The following is a 6,920-nucleotide window of genomic DNA, read 5'->3' on the forward strand; positions in this document are numbered from 1 at the left end:
TGTAGTGAACTAAGCCTCAGGTCAAATCCTGACCTTGAGGGCCTTCCTGGGACAAGAACTGTTATTTCATTGATTTGAGTCCAGAAACACAAAATTAAGTTCATCCAGAGACTTTCTAAGTGTCCTGCACTGATCAATTGAAAGAACACTCTCTTTTTTATTATCATTACTATCTTACAAATGTCTGTTGTAAAGCTGCAAGGATACCATGTTTATGGTTTCCTAGTTGTGAAGCTAATTAATTAAGCTGTTGTTGAAATCAATTTGCCAAATTAATGTAAATGTGTGATGTTAAACTTTGATTCTGTTAATAAATGACCGCATTCATTTGATGGGTCAAAGAAAATTAACGTCTCACGTCACATTTAATAATTCAATGCACAATAGAACTCAGTCCAGAAAAATGAAAGAATCCGTTTAATTTATGAATATATCACAGATATATGTTCATCTACAACTGGTGGCCTCGTACGGTATCATAAATGGACTGTTATTCGTGTAACAATTGAATTTATCATGTTGGCATGAAAAGTGCAGATTTCTGTTAAGCTGTGTGAAACGCAGCGTGTTGCAGCTGTGATGTTCGGAGAATGTTTGCAGTTGTGGTGTTTTGAAAGCTGAAAGTAACGTCAATGTTTCATTTTAAAGCTGAAATGTACGTCTGTTGTGTGACAAAGCTGAAGAGCTGTGAAAAACGTGGATTCTGTTTAAACGGACGGGGGTTCTGTTCGACCCGGTTCTGGTCCGGCTCGGTTCTGATAAGTTCGAACGAGTGTTTTAAATGGATGGAGAGACGTTTTTAAGAACTGAGCGCCGTCTCAGTGAGCTTTGAGAGTTTATTCGCCACATTTTTAACAGAAAATAGTGCATTTCGAAAGTTTTAATGACGAAAGTTGACCGGAATGTTCAGGCTAAATGCTAATACGCTAGCTGAAATAGCGAGCAGCGATTGGTCGAAAACCACTGATTTGGGTAGCCCTGATTTGCTGAGAGACGTGTCTGTCGTAACTTCCTCTGATGTCAGGTTGTAAAACCCACCCCCGTTGCTACGCTATGATTGGTAGATTCAGTCACGTGACCCAGACATGAAGCTCGTCTTCATAGGGAATTTCAATCTGCTGTTTAAAGTTGAAAAACGCTTTAAAGTTGGTTCTGATTCACTGCTCCGTTTCTTTAAAGCCTAATCGCTGAAATTTTGCCACGTTTAAGTTTTAAATCCGTCATTAAATGGTGTTTTTGGACCACGCTAGCCGATGCTAATTTTAAGCTAACAGCTAACGACCGGATGCCACAGGAAGTCATCGCGACTCCTACTGGTCGTCACCAACAGTGTCAGGGTTAAAATAAAATAAGGTTATACTGCCACCTCCTGTTGGAAACTTGAAATCACAGTTTCACTTCGTTTTTAGGATATTTTGGTGAAATTAAACGTGTTTATTTCTGTCAGAAGCATTTTTGGGTTAATAAAAACGTTCCTCAAGCTGAATTATTACTGTTATCTTGCATTTAAAAAGTGATTAAGGTATTTATGCCAGAAAGGCATTTACCAAGACATTTTTCATTCACTGATAATTCCTCAAACGGAGGTGCAAAATGAAAAATTAGAAACTTTTTAAAGATACAGTCCAGATATTCACAGAGTTGATAAAGTTTACTCATTTGCTGAAAAGATAATACACGTTTAATTGCTAGAACACTAAATAAGAGTAAGTATATCAGAAAAAAGAAACTTTTCTGATTTATTTTACCACCTGAAACACCACATCTTCCTATTTAATTTTTAAATAGAAGATAATGGCAGGAGAAGAGGAAGACGTTGACCTTTTAAACTCCCAACCACAAGATGACATCATCCAGGGAGCTTTATATATTTTAACAAATCCAATTATTGGCGCACAATTAGAACAAATTGATGGAACTCAAAGAGCTGAAGAACTGAGAAGTTTAGGAAAAGGAGCCACGGTTAAAGAGAATAAAAAGCTGGGCCTTGAACGGTTAGCAAAAATTTCCCTGCTTCTCAAAGACGAATTGGATCAACAGGTTGAACGAAATGTCGTGCTGTCTAGAGCATATGAGAGGGAGCTCTCAGAAAATCAGCTGTCATTACAGGCTCACTCATTTGAGGAGAAGATTAGGGATAGAGAGATTCAGTACCAAGCATTGTGTTCAGACAACGATGTGCTACAACACCAGTTGCAGCTCACATCAAAAGCTCTGAACGAATGCAGACTGGAAAAAGAGGCGTTACTCCTACAAGGCGTGCGTTTACGAAGTGAATGTCAAACATCACAGGAACGCTTAAAAGCCTGTGAAGAGAAACTAGCCGCGGCAACAAATAAAAGTTCTGATGTGGGGCGAGTTTGTCTGGAACTCAGAGAAAACCAAGGACAGAGTCCGGGTAATCCGCCATCACCTCAGAAAGATTTTGGTGCACCTCCTGCTCTTAATCCCATTCTGCAACCTCCACATGTGTGTAGACACACACCTCCATCCATACCTGAAGTGGTAGAGACAGACCTGAACAAGTTTCCACTACCAACCATGCAAGAGAGACCGTTGATACTTCCTCCTTCAATAGATGATTTGCAAAAAATCTCAAAACATGAACAGCGCTTTGTACCGGGACCAATGGGTTCAACTGGAACAAAAGCGTATTTTAGAGACCTTGAATTCAGACTGGGTGGTTATCCTAATGCTACGGTTGAGGATAAAATCAGTCTGATAAGGCTCACTTCGGACAGAGAGGTGTTCACCTTCATCGAGAGTCTACCTGATGCAACGAGAAGGGATTACAACCTTCTGTGTGAAGCTTTGATCAGAGAGTACGACCCCTGCACGGGACCTGCTGGTTTTCCAGCTGCTGACAAGGTCACGCAAGGGAAGCATGAACATCCAAAGGTTTATTACAAAAGAATCTTCCAAGCTTATTTTGGTTACAGAAATGAAACCGGAATGGAGGAAGAAGAAGGTTTTAAATTTGTTTTCAGCAAAAATCTCCACACTGACATATGCATGTCAGTACAGATGATGGCAAATTTCAAAGAAAAATCCATCAATGAGATTAAACAGTGTGCTGTGAATGTGTTTGAGGCATGTTCTCATGCTAAGACGCCCATAGAGGTGTTTCCTGGTGTAAAGGTTAAACCCCACTCCCTAGAACTGGAAGGAAGGCGTGCATCGCCGCCTCCTCCTAAGAAAGGCGAGAAAAAGCAGTCTTTTCAAACTAACAAACCGCGTCATGAAGGTACACGCTGGGACAAAAAAGCTCCTCTTTCAGAGGATGAACGTGATTATCGTAAATGGGGTGTGCGTAGGACGCAAAGATATGGGAACCAAGAGGACCCATATTATCAGGGGAAGTCCGAAAAGGAACCCCCAAAAGACGTACCTAGCCGTCTCCCACCTCGGACGAAACGAACCGAGGCGAAAAAAATCACAAAAGTTCCAGAAACAAGGCCCTACACCTCTGAGCTCGGAAGAGACAGAGAAATTACGCAGGTTGTTAGAAACTTTGAAACACACTGACACGGGAAACCAACCTGGAGCACTATGCGGTGATGTAATCACTATTACATCTGAGGGCGCGAATGACAACATCACAGATGTCGGTGAAACACACCAAGACATTGATGTTGTTGCCTCCAACAACCCCTCATCGGAAGAAGGGGGGGTACACTCACACACAAACGATGACGAGTCATCGCAAGCTGAACACTCAGAAACAGCTACTGCTGTGCTGACGGTTCAGACAAACCAAGATTACACAGACAAGGCTGAACGTGTGAAGAAACGTCAGAAAAAACCTAAGAGGTTTCTGTGTAACTTTATCAGAAGGGGGGTCGCCAAAAAGGCGTACCTGTCAGTGACACTCGAAGGTGTCCTCACACACGAAGCACTTCTGGACGGTGGGGCAGACATAACAATTATGTCAGCTAAACTGTTCGAGGAGCTAAGGACAGCCGCTGCCGGTGTTAACAGGATAATACCTCTCACTGAATGTGCTATAGAAATGCAGGGTCTCTCAGAGAAGAGGACAACCCTGACAGCTGTAGCAATGGTTCATATTCAGGTTGGCAGAATGACACTATACCACCCGGTACACGTGTCTCGTGTTGACTCATTAACATTTTTGGTTGGCCAGGATTTTATAAATCGCTTTGACGCGATTATAGATTATGGTGATCAAACGATGTGGGCAAAGGTGAGCAAACCACTGCCAATAGATATGCCTCCGGAGTGTAACACAAACTGCCTAACAGCAGGTACCGCGGAAGGCGCAAAGGACTCCTCAGCCGAGGACACGAGCCCGGTGAGTACTCCTCTGAAATCATGTGACACCAAAGAGACCCAACCGGTAGTCCAAACTCTGACCCAACAAGACAGCCTCCTCTGTGAGCTGAAACAGTCAGAGTCCGCCAAACACTACCTACCACTGGTAGTTAAAGGTGTAGAGATCCAAGGGTCCCACACCAACGATGCTGTTCTGTCTCTGTGGACAGACAAATCAGCAATTAACCGAGCTTTCTATGAAACCTTGGTTCACAAACACGTTGGTCTAGAACTAATTAAAAAAGCTTTTCGCTTTCCATTAGTTCCCAATAGTTCACAGGTAATGACCGCAGAAGGAGTCATTAACCTAAAACTGAACTGGAACCAACGAGAACTGGTTCACCCATTTCTCGTGATCCAAAACTTACCACATGCATCCTACATAGGCTCTGACATTTTGGTAAGGTTGGGTGTCCACGTGGACACCATCAACAAGGTGCTGTGGTCCCTAAAACCAGCCACAAAGGATCCTCCTGTGCTAGACACAGCAAACCTTAAGGCTGGGCAGACCATTCCAGAGGCCTGCCAGGTTGCTAGCAACCAAACCACCACAGTACCACCTCAGGTGATTAACCTAATGGTGCGAATCCACATCATAGCCGGACAAGCTATTAGCCATAAACAGGCACATTTTCAACCTTCTCCTGCATTTTTCAACTTGGGACTGTCCGTGGAAGCCACGAACCAAGTGAGCCTTGACTCCAGGACCACATCTATTGCTGTGTGTAACACAGGCACGGATGAGGTGATGATCCCAAAAAACACTATGCTAGGATGGTTGATTTCCACTGATTTTCATGATTTTGAACTAGGCATTCCATTTCTGGGATGACTCCCAGATAACCTGGTACCGAGTCAAGAAGCTGGGCCAGTATGGTTCACAAAACCAACACAGGCCATAGCTCTTTTCTCAACCGATGATGTTGACCAAGGGCCTCAAACTTATGGTGTCTTACCCATACACAGGTCCGCCGACTCAGAAAGGGATTCGTTGGAGATCCCCACGGAGCAAGAACCCTTATCAGTCTCATCACAGATTGATCAGGTGGTCGCCCAAGCCGACACTCTGACATCTGATGAAGAAAGAGACGAACTTCGCCAAGTTCTTTTAAAATATGAAAAGTCATTCTCAACTGACACAGATATCATCCAACTTCAGAAGTTGGATCCTGCAGTTAACTCGATGATACTGTATCTGTCTGACCCAGACAAATACACTCCATCGAAAGGCGAACTGGATTCCAATCCAGACCTTAAAGTCCTCTTTCAGCTGCGCAAACAGTTAAAACTACTCAAGGACAGCCTAACTTTAGCTCATGGAGCGACGTCCTCACCCGTGTTCGCGGTCCCCCATGACCGAAGGGGGGTGACGCCAGTTAGGGTAATGCTACCAGACGCGATAACGTGATCAAATCTGACATTCAGAGTGAGTGGCGCACCGAAACGTCGTTTTCTAGTTGCTTAATCACTACTTTTGTCGATGTTGAAACGTTGTTTTACTGGTTGCTTAGTCACTGTTTTGTCGATGTTGAGACATCGTTTAATTGGTTTTTGGTATTGTTTCTGAACACCCCAGGTAAGAATGAATTTTGTGTGTAGTTGAGTTAGAGACTAAGAGGCCTTTAACTATGCCAACATGCAGTTCATTTGTTAAAATCTAATCTTTGCGGAGTCAATGTAGATTAATGCTACCTTAAGTACCATAATCTACATTGGTCTCACAACGCTTAAGCCGAACCTACTCGAACAATTCTATTCGGGGGGATAGCTAATTCTTTTTGATGAGTCTCGCCATAGACTTCCAAAAAAAACATTTATGGGGAAACCAAACACCCAATCTCAAGTCGTTCGTCTAAAAGGACAACAGACAATTGAACCGAACTATATTTTGCCATGTAAATCTAACTTAAACCAAGTTAGGAATGGAAAAATAGTTTGGAATGCCTTTCTATAGGTATAAACCCCTATAACCACTCTTTTCAGCATGCTCCACCCCTTAACTGGTAGCTGTAGCTGTCCCCAATCATAATAGCTTACATACCAGGTGCATATAGGTTAAGGCCTTATGTAAAATCCCCTTCATAAGCCCACCTTAAACCACATAATTGCATGACACATTGAACCAGAACGGCACCGACTGGACGTCGCCCAGAGACGACCTTCGCTGGAGGAGACCTGCAATCCTGACGTTGGTCTCCACTCTTCATCCAGTGGCCGCATCTTCAGTTCAATCCAAGGGAACCCCTCTGTATGCTGATCAATCAACACCTCCATTCGTTGTGGATTTACCGTTGTGGATTATATGACTTTTTCCAATGGATTACAGACTCTGTTTCCAAGGGGTTAAAGCAGTGCTACAATGGAATTACCAACAACATTATGGAATTACCATCAACACAATGGAATTACCAAAAACATTGTGGGATTACGTCCTTTGACTTTTGTTTTCCTTGCTGGATTACATCAAGCTCAAGGACATTCGAAGGCGTAAGTTCATGTTGGAATTCATCCCCATGGACAGGCGATGATTTCCAAAGGGGGGACTGTAGTGAACTAAGCCTCAGGTCAAATCCTGACCTTGAGGGCCTTCC

The sequence above is a fragment of the Nematolebias whitei genome, chromosome 22, assembly GCF_014905685.2.
Source record: "Nematolebias whitei isolate Nwh7 chromosome 22, NemWhi1, whole genome shotgun sequence".
Lineage (NCBI taxonomy): Eukaryota > Metazoa > Chordata > Actinopteri > Cyprinodontiformes > Rivulidae > Nematolebias > Nematolebias whitei.